The following is a 15,218-nucleotide window of genomic DNA, read 5'->3' on the forward strand; positions in this document are numbered from 1 at the left end:
GTTGAATTCTTTTCTAGCAAATTTGCAAGACAAATTAGTCAGGACAAATATTCACAGTCCAGGATTTTTACTATCATAAACATTATTGGCATTTTTGTCATCTTGTTGCTTCGTCGCTTAGTCGTGTCCTACTCTTTGCGACTCCATGGACTGTGGCCCGCCAGGCTCCCCAGTCCATGGAATTCTCCAGGCGAGAATATTGCAGGGGGTTGCCGTTCCCTTCTCCATCTGTCATGTTAGTGCTGCACTTGTGTTTTATGACACCATGTGCATTGCATGCCTTACGGAGCAGAGGCAAAGCCTTAAACACTCTACATGAGATCTATCAAATGCTCACGTCTCTTTCAGAGTCCTACTTATGCTTTATTGGCGTGACGTTTATTATAATACGTATGTGAAGGTTCTGCTTTTGTCCGTATTAGGAATAAATAAATAAGAACACTTTACATTACTTCAATGAGCAGCTAGCTTCTAGGTCTTAGAAAGTATCACTTACATATGCACAGACACAAAAAGGTATAAAACAAAGGTCTAAGGAATCACAGTATATTCACAAGTCTGCCTGCCACACTTCTAAAAGCTCATTTTGTTAGACAATGTGACAGAACTTTCTATCAAGAAAATGTAATGACAAGAGTGTTTTGAAGAGTGATGGCTTCTCATGACGAAAGCTATTGATATTGATGAGATACAGGAAGAACTGAAACACTGTAGAATAAGTCTGCCCATTTTAATTCCCAGAGGCCGTTGTTTGTGGCCGTTCCCGGAACAGGCCACGCCCTGTGCTCGCGTTGCTAGCGTCATCATTTGCGCCTGACAGGTTCATTCCCAAACGCCAGAGGCCTGAAGTCCCACGAACATGTGGTTCAGGGCTCGCGGATCAGACACAGCAAGTTCCAAGACTAGGAACTTGTCAGCACAGCCTCTTCTTGATGGTATACCAATTTGGAAATTACAGGCTCTCAGTTTGTTTCCTCCCGGGAGGCTTCCCTGTGAAAATTTGCCCACATGATCCCCAGCAACCAGCTCTGTCAAAAACCAGTTCTGTTTACCGAAAGGAGCATCTTTGTTCGGGCTGTCAGTACCTATCCTTCTAAGTGAAAGTCGCTCAGTCATGTCTGACTCTTTGCGAGCGCATGGACTATACAGTCCATGGAATTCTCCAGGCCAGAATACTGGAGTGGGGAGCTTTTCCCTTCTCCAGGGGGTCTTCCTAATTCAGGGATTGAACCCAGGTCTCCCGCATTGCAGGTGGATTCTTTACCAGCTGAGCCACAAGGGAAGCCCAAGAATACTGGAGAGGGTAGCCTAGCTCTTCTCCAGCAGATCTTCCCGACCCGGGAATTGAACCACAGTCTCCTGCATTGCAGACGGATTCTTTACCAACTGAGTGACCAGGGAAGCCCATAAGTGTTCAAGAAAAAGGCAGAAAAGATCTGCCCAAGTAACTTTCTGAATCTTTCCAGACAAAGAAATGCAGCAACTTCTTGATAAAAACAGTTCTTTTTTCTCCATTGGCACTCAGCTACATATTTTTATACTAAATCTGTTTTCATGATAAATGTTGACTAAAGATACATGTATACATAAGATGTAATAAATTATAAATTAATTATTTTTTAATATTGTATCTTATTCCACATAAGTTTGAAAGAGGTTAAATATCTATAAATTAATTATAACACAATTGAAGTTAATTTAAAATGAGCAAGTATTAAGGAAATGTTTATTAGCTTCCATTGTCACAAATATATAGTATGGTTTTATATATTAGTTTGAAAGAAAATTGCTGATACTAGACCATTTCTTATCTACAAAAAATATTAATTCAGGGTGGTTTAATCCTACATATTAAATTATTCCAACATATGCAGTTTGAAGTATGTTCCTTATGAAATCATTAGGAAAATAATAATGTAAATATGTAGGCTTTAGGATCCTATGAATTTTCAAATTTGAGTCACCATTGCTATAAGCTCCCTGGTAGGCAAAGTGAAAATGAAACAGTCATTACACCCAGCCCACCCTCTCTGTCCATGAAAATGGGCTTCCCAGGTGGCTTAGCAGTAAAGAATCCTCCTGCCAAGCAGGAGAAGCAGGTAATGACCCCAGGGTTGGGAAGACCCCTGGGAAAAGGAAATGGCAACCCACTCCAGTATTCTTGCTTGGGAAATCCATGGACAGAGGAGCCAATGGGCTACAGTCCACCGGGCCGCAAAGTGTTATGTATCTGTTAGCAAGCTGCTAATCAGATAAAAGAAATGCCTCAAGACAGAGAGTTGCACCACAGCCCCCTCCCACAACGTGCATTTTGAGATAGAATGGTACAAGGGGAGTCTTCTCCGGTCATAAAACAATTGACTTGGATCTTGAAGAAAGGCAGATTTTCAAGCCAATACAAAGTTTCATTAACATAGTTTAAGAAAAACTTTTCCATGAGTAAGAATACTGGTCTGCTGAGCCATTATCAGCTCGAGGTTTGAGAAAACGTTAGTTTTAGGCAGAACTGATTTTGAGGAAAAGCAGATTCCAAAGCAAATACATAGTTTCATTAACATAGTTTTGGAAAAACATTTCCATAAGAAAATTGCATTAGTTTAGTGAGCCATTAGCTTCTCATAGTTAAGTTCCATCCAAGTGTTATCATGGCAACACAAGGTTAGAGGAGCCTCCTTTAATCTAGTGTAAAGAAAATGAACGTCTGCCACTTGTAGTTTATTCCTCCTGCCACTTGGGGACCCCTGGTCTTCCTACCCGAGTGTTAACTTTTTTAAAACTTTTGCATAATGTGCCAAGAAATTGTGAACCAATAATGCTGCTTCTTAGTGGTCTAGTTTGATCAAAAGATAAAGCCTGGAGAGCTGGAGAGTTAATGAGATTACATACTCCAAGTATTTCATAAATAAATCTTGGATCATTGGTAAGAATTGGTTGTTAGGCCATTCTCAGATATATGTTATTCTGGAATAACTCAAACATGAAGATACTTGTAATGGCCTGAAAGTTGTAAAAATTAGAAAAGATGATAGTAAGTTTTATGTTTTTTAATAGAATCTGAAGAGCAATGTTTTCATATAGATGAATGGTGAGCCTTGATTAACTGAAATATTTATAGTTATAGCTGAGACTTTTTTTAAGCCCACATTCCAGCATATAAATGAAGTCTCAAATATTTTACACCATAAATCATGTGCACAAATATTTTAACTGAAATTTGGAGGGGAGAATTACATCACTCAAGTCAGACTTAAGGAAACAATAACACTATTTTAAAAAATAGATTCAAGGATCATAACTTCCTAGTCATCTCACTGGGAAAATTAGTGGTAAAATTAATCAAAAATAACTAGAGTGTTCATTCAGCAACACATAATGCTAAAAAAAATAAAGTGGACACAGGAAATATATGAAATTATTAGGTAAGAGAGTGAAATTGAGGGACATTTACCCAAATTAATCATTTTTTAAAAACAGTTGATATCAAATATTCTTAGTGGTAATCATTAACATGACCAGTTATCAGTGTAGACCACTCCTACTTTGTGACAATTAAACGATGTCTTTAGCGTTTAGGAGAACACCTATCCTCTGCTCCATGTAAAGTATGCCTACATATCTTCCAACTATTAGAATATCATTTCAAACCTAAGAGAGACCGTACATAGACCATTTCATGCCACTGCTTATCCGATCTTTATTACCTGTCAGAAAATTGATTTCTGCTCATCCCAATCCTGTCATATATATTCATAAGGACCACCAATTGTGATAAATACATGCAATATAATCCAGTTTGTTCCAGTCTGCAAAGAATGAAAAGAGACCTCAGTAGTTTTCTTGAATGTTGTTACTAACAGGGTAGGGTGGAGAAATGCACATGGGAAATAATCTGGTGGTATTTACCATGAACCAGTTTTCTTGAAATCCATTTTAATCATTCAAAAGATGAAAGAGTTCTATGAGCCAAAACTGTGTAGCATACTTGAATAAATTACATTTCTATATATTAAGTTGATACAAAAGTAATTACAGTTTAACATTGAACTTTACTGATTGATATTGGAATATATTATTAAATATTATAAACATTATATAGATACTAAGTATCTAAATCATAAAGGTTTTATATAAATTAAAATAATGTTTAGGGCATGATATTAAATGGAACAAATGGCATAATATACCATTTACAACTACGCCAATGTTATGGAAACACAGAAATGAGATATAGAAATCTTGAACCTGGGATTCTGAGAGCCATCAGAACTAGGGTGGGAGACACCCCATAGCAAGGGTGGGGTGAGGAGAGAAGGGGGCCTGGAAGCAAGCTCTGAGTCCCTCCACCCTTCAGGACTACTGACTTTGCCATTTTAACCCCTTCAAGTCACATTTTTCTCTAAGATGAGACTAATACTTCCAATCACAAAAGGTTGTTGAGTGAACTCAACAATACATATAAAATGCATAGCATAAATGTCTAGCCATATAGTAAGTACTCAAAAAAAAAAAAAAACTGTTGTTACAATTATTATCATGTAAACAGGTCAAAACCATCATAATTTTGTTAAGATGGTGGAATATTACAGGTAAAGTTTTCTATTTTGTAAACATTTTACAATTTTGTATTACCTTAATGATGTGAAAATTTTTAGGAATGTAAACGTCTGTGAGGAATACAGAATTATTTTTTGTATTTAGAAAACTGCAATGATTCTTTCTGTGTATTTGTGGATATTCTCCATCATGGAATTGATCATGGCAAGGAAAGTGGTCAAATGGGGGAAGGAAGCATTTTATCATCGCAGATATGTAATACGTAAGTATTTCATTTATCTGGTGAATTAGGAAGTACTGGCTTCTGTTATGAACCCATCAAGGGGATTAAGGTTTCAGCAGGAATTGTTTGACTTCATGTTGTCTCTGAATAGTGAATACGAGCTGCAGCTTTCTGGATTCCATATGTCTATAGAGCAATGAAGATAAACAGTTCTCTTCAGATAAGATTTTAGGATTGGGGTGTATGTGTATCTTCATGAGAAAGTAGAGTAGGAGATGCATCCTTTTCTGCCTGGAGTCTGTTTTATTTGAAGTATAATCCTAAGGAGAGTGATCCGCTGGGTGTGCAGCCTCTAATTATCAAGTAAAATTTAGATCCCTGAGAGGTGGGCGCCTCGGAGCAGAAGGAAGATACGAGGGGAGAAGTAGGTAGTGACAGGCCCCTTTATCAAACACGGCAGGTCCTGGGAAAACAGTGATATCAGATTATTCACCTGTCTGCCCCAGTATCTCCTGGGGATCGGCCAACAGCAGCCTTGGCGTTCAGACTCATTCACAACCCACTGAAAGTGTGTCAGCCTTCGATAGGAGAGAAGGAATGGAAACAATGAACAAATTATGCGAGGGCAGAGCAAGCCAACTGCAGGTCGGAGTTGTGGACTGGCAGCTGGGGAAGCTGCAAGCCCTGGCTGGTCAACATTCACAAAGCCCTGCTCTACCGGGACAGTTGGGATTTGCATGATGCATTTTAAAATAACCCCAAATAAAGGAAAGTCTCTCAGAAGGATAGTTAGCATATGGCTTGACACCTATCAATAGTGAGGCTAAAGATTTAGGTAACATTTTAAAGGCATCAGCTACCAAGAGACCTGGACATGGAACAACACACTGGTTCCAAATCGGGAAAGGAGTCCGTCAAGGCTGCATGTTGTCACCCTGCTTATTTATCTTATATGCAGAGTACGTCATCCGAAATGCTGGGCTGGATGAAGCACAAGCTGGAATCAAGATTGCCAGGAGAAATATCAATAACCTCAGATATGCAGATGACACCACCCTTATGGCCGAAAGCAAAGAAGAACTAAAGAGCCTCTTGATGAAAATGAAAGAGGAGAATGAAGAAGTTGTCTTAAAGCTCAACATTCAGAAACTAAGATCATGGCATCTGGTCCCATCACTTCATGGCAAATAGATAGGCAAAAAATGGAAACAGTGACAGACTTTATTTTGATGGGCTCCAAAATCACTGCAGATGGTGTCTGCAGCCTTGAAATTAAAAGATGCTTGCTCCTTGCAAGAAAAGCTATGACAACCTAGACAGCATATTGAAAAGCAGAGACATTACTTTGCCAACAAAAGTCCATCTAGTCAAAGCTATGGTTTTTCCAGTGGTCATGTATGGATGTGACAGTTGGACTATAGAGAAGGCTGAGTGCAGAAGAATTGATGCTTTTGAACTGTGGTGTTGGAGAAGACTCTTGAGAATCCCTTGGACTGCAAGGAGATCCAACCAGTCCATCCTAAAGGAGGTCAGTCCTGGGTGTTCATTGGAAGAACTGATGTTGAAGCTGAAACCCCAAAACTTTGGCCACCTGATGCGAAGAACTGACTCATTGGAAAAGACTCTGATGCTGGGAAAGATTGAGGGCAGGAGGAGAAGTGGATGACAGAGGATGAGATGGTTGAATGGCATCACCGACTCAATGGACACAAGTTTGAGTAAACTCCGGGAGTTGGTGATGGACAGGGAGGCCTGGCGTGCTGCAGTCCATGGGGTCACAAAGATTTGGACACGACTGAGCAACTGAACTGAACTGAACTGAGGAAGAAACCAAGATCTCCAAGCTCTGTATTTTTTGGAATGAAATTCAGTCCACATGCTGAGATAAAATATATCTGGGGCCGTATCAATAAAGATATAGAACAGGAAGGAAAAGAAGGAAGTAGCTGAGTCCCTACCCAAGAAAACAAATGTTAACATCTGATCATTTCAGTTCCCTACATACATTTACCCAATGTTATCAGGTTAATTCAGAACGGAAATAATTTAACTTTGAAAACCTTCATAAGGAGAAGGAAAATCTAACCAGGGTGGGGAGCTTGGTGAGGCTGAAATGCAGTATTGGAGAGAAGGGGTGAGAGGCATGAACCTGGCAGCAGCCGCTGGGCGGGGTCCCAGGTCCTCAGGCTGTGAGTGACGCCGGCTGAGGCCGGAATCGCGGGGCATGGAGAAGAGGAAGCCGGAAGTGAGAGATAAGACGGTAACACAAGGATCCTCTGACTGGTCACTGCCTCACCCCTGCAATCACTCGGGTGATGGGAGGCGCTCCATTTTCCTTTAAGTGAAAATGTTTTACCATCCAGCCTTGTACAAGATCACACTGCACAACGTGTGGATTTGAAACATCTGTGTATTGTCATATGATCGCCATTATGGTACTGTTAGCACCTCTGTCATGCCACGTATATTGTCATTGCTCTTTGTGACTGGCATAATTAAGGTCTAGTCTCTTCCTAAGTTTGATGATTAGGATATAATACTGTTGTCTGTATTCAGTGCACCGTGCCAGTTTGCAAGCTAATTTCAGTCCCTGGGTCCCTAAGTCTTGACCCTCTTGTGGAAAGCTGGTTTATGGGAAGGAGAGAACCAATAGACCATGGAGTGTGAGGAACAAGGGGGAGTCGTCAGGAAAATTCTGAATGTAAAAGTACCTTTTGTGTATCGTTTATGTTTATACCACAACAAATGCCACTGGACAAAGTACAATTTTGTGCTGACTACAATGAAGTAATCAATTATTTTCCATTTATTCTAAATTCTTTTATTGCATAGTAACCATGAAGCATAGGATTAAGTTCTTAATAGTTTAAATTTGATTTGTTTGACCAGAAAAAATAAACATCCATATGTTGTCTGGTGTAGAGGTTTAGTGTTTATAAAGCATGGTCGCTGGTTTCTAACCTAGAAGAAAAGGAAAACATCAAAAGCAAAATGTGTTGATTCCTGAGGGGAGACACCTTCAGTGGTGAGGCAATTCCCATCCACATCCCTTCCAGAATGACCACCGAGACCCTGCAGTCCTGCAGAGACAGCCCTCTCTAATCAGGTTTCAGACACGACGCTGTCTGTGCAGAGGTGAGATGACTGAGGAAGGGCCTGCAGCCTCTCAGAGTCCACGTGAGTGTCGCCACTCTGAGTAAACAACAGGCCGAGAGGGTTTACTTGACGTGGTTGAGTCCTTACTGTGGGTCCCCTGCATGCTGTGTCTTTGAATCACCATACAAGGTATTTAACCGGGAAGAACTTGAGAAGTTATTTAGTAGGAAAATTCAATGACTTAGAATAAGACCATTTTAAAAAATGTATTAATATTAATGATCAATCCACTAACACTTTGCTTATCAGGTCCTTGATACAAGAAGTTCCCTTTATTACATATTAAAGAACAGAACCATCAGGGCCTCGGGCCAGAGTGAAAAAGTTTAATGGCGAATGAATAACATCACCAAAATTACAAGCAGCTTTCTAAAAACCCATTTTAATAAAGTTTGTCCCATTGTTTCTTTTTCCCCATCCTGTAAATAAACATTAAAATGGATGACTCGGTTTGTATTCTCTGTGGGGAATGTTGAATGTAACGTTTCCTCAGTTTGGATCTGGTCATCTTGAGTTAAAAGAGTTTTTTCATCCAAGAAAAGCCAGTAACCCACAGCCTGGACCTTCTTTCCCCAGCAGAGGTCCCAGAGCAAAAAGAAGCAAACCTATTTGAAAGTAACACACTTAGAAGACACCGCCAGATCCCAAAGGAGGAAGGAGAACGGGAACAGACATCTTTCAGGAGCAAACCCCAGCAAGACCAGAAAGGGGGGGGGGGGCTCAACTGTGGAAGATTCCTGTGACCCTTGGGGCTAGTCGGGGACATCAGCGCTTCCCCATTTCCAGATCTGAGGTCCAACGGATCAGAATACAGGGGAAAATCTACTGAGACTCCCTCAGTGGATCCCTCACCCACCAAACGAGACTCCAGAAACCCAGCTTGCTCTGGCAAGTGACTTGACCAAGGAACACGTGTGAAAGCACAGTTAAAGGGGTGCTGTCGAGTGGTAAGATGAGGATTTTATGCACACATAGATATGCCTGAAGAAAACTAATATAAATGCTTATATAGGAAACTAAATCCACATTAGTCTATGATTGAGAGCTAGCTTTTTGAACCTCAATATTGGGAAAAGGGAAATGAAGACTTTTCATAGCATTACAGAAAAACATAACAAATTTGGAGAAAAATAAACATAAGAACAAAAACTTCCACCTTGAAGTCAGTCCCTCAGGATAATATTGAGCATGTTCATATTTAATACTGATGCGAATTTTATGGTTGCTAGGCATCTAGCTTATTAACTCCTCCCAGTGTTCTTAGCCTGATACACATTGTTAGCTGTCAGATGGGTCTTGCCATACACCTTCCCCAAACTAGGAGGCAAAACCTCATGTCCCTTAAGGCAAAGAATCAACTAACAAAATTGTGTTTTAGATGTTGCAAATCTGAGCTGTGGAGAATTTGTGCTTAAACCATGATACAGATGATTCAAGGCTTAGAGACACATTGATCTCCCAACAGGAAGAGAGCCTTGTAAGTAGTATTTCTCTTGTTCTACGTTATGAAAATCAGTGTAGGGAACAGTGATTCATTTTCCCTTGTGGGTTGCTCTGGAGAGGGAAACAGTCCAGAGTGTGTGTTTTATCCAATACTCAGGATTCAGAGATCCACTAATGATCCCAAGTGTCACACACACTCATGGCCAGATGGACTGGCAAAAAAGCACCAGGTTAGCCACAGACTCTTAAAAAAGATTTTCTTCAGCCTGGAAAGAAAGTGGCAACAAAATTAATGCTTTGATGGCTCACACACAGTGGTTACTGCAAGCACCAGGCCAGAATGAAAACTTAGAGCTGGCAGTCCCTTATTCTGTTTTCCAGAAATAAGTTGTAAAGAAGCAAAGTTCTTCCAACTCAGAGGGATCACTATGCTGAGGCTTGCCTGGCTATGGGGTAGTATATAAAATATGCTTGATTTCCACACGGGAAAAAGAAAGAATGAAGGGGGAAGAAGGCCCTAGGGAGAGGAACAAGTTCAAAGTAGGCATAATAACAAGATGGAGACAGGGAGGAAGCATAATGTTGATGGGATAAAATTTTAAATCCTGACTCGAAATCATTATTTCATATTAACAGTAAAATAAGCATAAACTATAAGATCCCCATACTCTTGAGTAGTCTTTTTGGGGTCAACGATAGTACTAAACATGTTGTACTCTAAATACATGTTTCTCAGTGGTTACTCCTCAGGGAACATGCGGAAAGTCTCTTAGCTTGCCTTGAGGGAGAAAGCATGTTTCAATCCTTTATCAAGTTAAGACTGCCAGAGACAATGCCCTCTGGGTTAACATCAAGTTCTCTGTTAACAGCATAGGCTGCAGTGGGAATTCCTGGTAATGTACTTTCACAGCCTTGAGAAATCCCACAGAAATAGCACCTGGAAAAACAGCATATATTAAGAAACTGTGTTTCTCTGATTGAAACATGCTTTCTCCCTCAAGGCAAGCTAAGCGACTTTCCGCATGTTCCCTGAGGAGTAACAGTATACTAACACATATATATGGAATTTAGAAAGATGGTAATGATAACCCTATAAGCAAAACAGAAAAAGAGACACAGATGTACAGAACAGACTTTTGGACTCTGTGGGAGAAGGCGAGGGTGGGGTGTTTCCAGAGAACAGCATCGAAACATGTATATTATCTATGGTGAAACAGATCACCAGCCCAGGTCGGATGCATGAGACAAGTGCTCGGGCCTGGTGCACTGGGAAGACCCAGAGGGAGCGGGTAGAGAGGGAGGCGGGAGGGGGGATCGGGATAGGGAATACATGTCAATGCATGGCTGATTCATGTCAATGTATGACAAAATCCACTACAATATTGTAAAGTAATTAGCCTCCAATTAATAAAAATAAATGAAAAAAAATTAATATTGGTGAGAAAATACACTGTAATATGAATTCTACAATATAATAAATCATATGTTGGTTTAAAAAAAAAGAAAAAAAGAAACTGTGTTCATGATTACCTTTCATGTTTTTCTTAGGAATAGTCTCCTTGTTACAAACCCCAAGGCCAGACCCGGAAGGGAGTATGACTGGGATCGGGGACGTGTGGACCTTGGAGCACCGGGTCGGCGCCAGGCGTGAGCGCTGCCTGCTGACTGTTCCCGAGCCGAGCCCAGGAGGGAAGGGCCTGGGTAAACACAGGAGATCTGGGCCTGTCAGTGTCTGCCCTGACACTTAGGAGGAGGTGATTAACACAGCACGTGCCTTGAGAAGGACAAGATCTGAGACAGTCTCGTAGTCTGCAGCCAGGAAGGAAAGCTGGGCTGAGTGGACTCTGCACCTCCATCCAGCACAGGCTGCAGACCTCCCGGCCCTTTGCACCAGGCCTCCTGCTCCGGCTTCCTTCTCCTCGCTCCCGGACCATGAGGGCCAACTCCCCCGAGGCAGACAAAGCACTCTGAGGGTCTCGCTTACCCCTACGCTGTCCCAGGGAGGGAGAAATTGTTAGGCAGTCAGGGTAGAAGTCAGAGCCTTGGTTCTTTTTTCTAGTTTCCATTTTAATTCTCTCACGTAAACGTTTTTGGCTCCACTAGCCTAAAGCTGTGTTTGTTCCAGTTTCCAGGCATTTAGAAGACTGCCTCCCTGGTCTGGAGGGTCATAAAACATTCAGACCCAGTACAATCATTAATTGCTGTCCAGTTCATCATGGAGTAAAACTCCAGCTCCTAGGCTCCAATAGTATGTATACTGAGAGCTCCCAGATGTTCAGTCTGTATTTAGAAAAGGCAGAGGAGCCAGAGAGCAAATTGTCAACATCAACTGGATCATCAGAAAAGCAAGAGAGTTCCGTAAAAATATCTACTTCTGCCTCATTGACTACACTAAAGCCTTTGACTTGGTGGATCACAGGAAACTGCGGAAAATCCTGAAAGAGATGGCCATATCAGACCACCTGACCTGCCTCCTGAGAAATCTGCATGCAGGTTAAGAAGTAACAGAACCAGACTTGGAACAACAGATGGGTTTCAAATTGGGAAAGGGGCATGTCAAGGCTGTATATTGTCACCCTGCTTATTTATCTTATATGCAGAGTACATCATGAGACATGCTGGGCTGGAGGAAGCACAAGCTGGAATCAAGATTGCTGGGAGAAATATCAATAACCTCAGATGTGCAGATGATACCACCTTCATGGCAGAAAGTGAAGAAGAACTAAAAAGCCTCTTGATGAAAGTGAAAGAGGAGAGTGAAAAAGTTGGCTTAAAGCTCAACATTCAGAAAACTAAGATCATGGCATCCGGTCCCATCACTTCATGGCAAATAGATGGGGAAAGAGTGGAAACAGTGGCTGACTTTATTTTTCCCGGCTCCAAAATCACTGCAGATGGTGATTGCAGCCATGAAATTAACAGACACGTACTCCTTGGAAGGAAAGTTATGACCAACCTAGACAGCATATTTAAAAGCAGAGACATTACTTTGCCAACAAAGGTCCATCTAGCCAAGGCTATGGTTTATTCAGTAGTCATGTATGGATGTGAGAGTTGGACTATAAAGAAAGCTGAGTGCCAAAGAATGGATGCTTTTGAACTATGGTGTTGGAGAAGACTCTTGAGAGTCTCTTGGACTGCAAGGAGATCCAACCAGTCCATCCTAAAGGAAATCAGTCCTGAATATTCATTGGAAGGACTGATGCTGAAGCTGAACCTCCAATATTCTGGCCACCTCATGTGAAGCACCAACTGACTGGAAAAGACCCTGATGCTGGGAGGGATTGGGGGCAGGAAGAGAAGGGGACGACAGAGGATGAGATGGTTGGATGGCATAACCGACTCGATGGACATGAGTCTGTGTAAGTTCCGGGAGTTGGTAATGGACAGGGAGGCCTCGTGTGCTGTGGTCCATGGGCTTGGAAAGAGTCGGACACGACTGAGCGACTGAACGATGACAGAAGACTCCTCATGAAGGAGGGCACAGTTCTTGAGGCCTGAGTGTATTGTGTTCCCCTCTCAACCAGCTGAGAATTAAAGCCACCTTTCCACGTCCTCCAAACTCTGTCTCCGTATATTTTATCTGGCTTCAGTGGGCAGAGAAGGGCAAGATTTTGGCCAGCAACAGTTCAGGTGAACACATACACATTACTATGTATAGAGTAATCCACAGGGACCCCCACACAGAACAAGAAGCCCTACTCAACAGTCTGTAATAATCTACAGGGGAAAAGAAGCCGAGAAAACATACAGACATTTATATATAAGTGAATCAAGCTGCTGCACATCCAACAGAAATACCCCCGACACAATATTCTAAATCACCTATGTACTCAGTGGACATTAAAATGGAAAAACAAAGAAAGAAGCAATGCTGACTCTGTGTCCCTCAGGCCTTGGTGACCTCGGTTAGTGTCACATCCCTGGAGCCTGAGGAGGCTTCGGTTCCAGGGCTGGAGTGTCTGGGGCTGCGGGAGCTGGAGGACGTGTGCCAACCACGGAGCCCCGTGGGCCTGCAGTGCCCACTGAACTCCGCCCAGGCCCGCCAACGCTGAAATCGAGCCTCCGGCACACAAGGATGGTGCAGCCTCTGCGCTGGAAGAGCTCTGAAGGTCCCGTGGGCTCCGTGTTTCCTGGGGTGGGGTCCCCGGCTCCAGACCCCCTCCTTAGGGCCACCCCACCTACAGATGACCGCACCCTCCACAGGGTGGCATTGTGGGTGCTGGGGTGTGTCCCGGGATACGGGGTAACCGGGAAGAAGTCAGGAGACACAAGCCTCGGGTATCTCTTCTGGCACATTCCTCTGGAGTCGACAGTCCAAGCTGTGGTTGCTGCCTAAGGAACCAGAGTCAGGCAGGAAGCAATGCTGCTGCCTTGCGGCCCTTTCCCACAACAAGTGTAAAACCAGCGCTGATGGGCTCATAATTCTTACAAGGCCCTGAGGGCTTTAAAGGACACCTGCCTTCAAGTAACTTCCTGGGGTAAATCAAGTAAGAATTCAGATCAAGGCCAACATTCAAGCAGTCAATTTCAAGGCGTAAATTGTGCTCACACAGTACCAGATCCGGAGCAGGCAATGGCACCCCCTCCAGTGCTCTTGCCTGGAGAACCCCAGGGATGGAGGAGCCCGCTGGGCTGCCTCCATGCGGTCGCACTCACGACTGACGCAACTTAGCCGCAGCCGCAGCCGCTTGACAAGATCAGAAAGCATTGGAAAGACTACACTTCCCAAACGGCTCAGTCAGGGAGGCTCGGAACCCCACTGGCGAGGCGCCTCACACCAGTCAGGGCAGCCGTCATCAGAAGGAGCGGGAGGGAATAAACGCGGCGGAGGGCGGAGGGCCTCCTCCTAGCTCTGGGTGGAGGTGTAAATGCGTAAATGCACGCGGCCTCCATGGAAACAGCTCCGAGCTTCTTTAAGGAACTAAACAGACAGGGACCCTATGATCCCGCAATCCCACTTCTGGCTCAGATCCCGAGAAGACTGTCCTTATCACATGGAGTGAAGTCAGAGAAAGACAAAAATCATAAGCTATCACTTACAGGTGGCGTCTGTAAGTTCCTAACAACCAACCATTGTACAAAAGAAACAGAAGAACTAACTTCAAAAACCAACTAATGATTATAAAAATAGGGATAAATTAACTGTTTAGAATAGCGTATTTTGCGAATATATGTCTTATAGGTAATCAAAACCGTCCTACCGAGTTGTTCGGGAGTGTCCTGATTTCATTCTCCTCTTCACTGTTTCAGGAACCAGCACGCTGCCCTCCACGGTGGCGGCTCCGGTTCCATCGTCAGCGTCGGTGGAGGAGGGCTCCCTTTTCTCCATCCCCTCTCCAGCACGTTCAGTACAGAGAACTCGACTGAAGAAGCTGCAATAACCTGTACGGCGACAAAAAACCCAGAACAAGAATAGAATTATGTCCACGTATAACTGAATGAGGTTCCTGGACACTTAAACACAACACTGGAAATCAACTCTGCTCCAATATAAAATGAAAATGAAATTACAAAAAAAAAAAAAAGTGGGTCTTGAAGAAATGCTGCGGACTTGTTCCCATTTTCTGTAACAACTTAACAAGCTGTGCTGATGAAAGCCTGGGGGGCTGTCAGTAAAAAGCATCTGCTCTGAAGAAATGTCCTAGGGGGCTCATGGAAATAGAATTCAAAACAGAGCAGACGTTCAAGAAGCCAATTTCAAGAGGCAAGTTTAACTCACACCCTTTGAAAAATATATCCCATAAACTGATGTCAACATCGCTGAGTACTGGAGAAATGCAAATCAAAACTACCACGAGGTATCATCGTGTGAGGGGATAGAATGCCCGTCAAAATCTCT

At 42.8% G+C, this 15,218-nt stretch overlaps 1 long non-coding RNA gene across 1 annotated transcript; it reads right to left on the reverse strand.

Moving 5' to 3' along the window:
• Positions 1–3,674: 3,674 nt before the first annotated feature.
• LOC122680090 lies at positions 3,675–14,757 on the reverse strand. Its single transcript, XR_006336633.1, has 2 exons — positions 14,581–14,757; positions 3,675–3,803 (listed from the first exon to the last, which is right to left on the reverse strand). It is a non-coding gene; the product is annotated as an uncharacterized LOC122680090 (long non-coding RNA).
• Between the last annotated feature and the right edge of the window lie 461 nt (positions 14,758–15,218).

This window comes from Cervus elaphus, chromosome 1, assembly GCF_910594005.1.
Source record: "Cervus elaphus chromosome 1, mCerEla1.1, whole genome shotgun sequence".
Taxonomy (NCBI): Eukaryota; Metazoa; Chordata; class Mammalia; order Artiodactyla; family Cervidae; genus Cervus; species Cervus elaphus.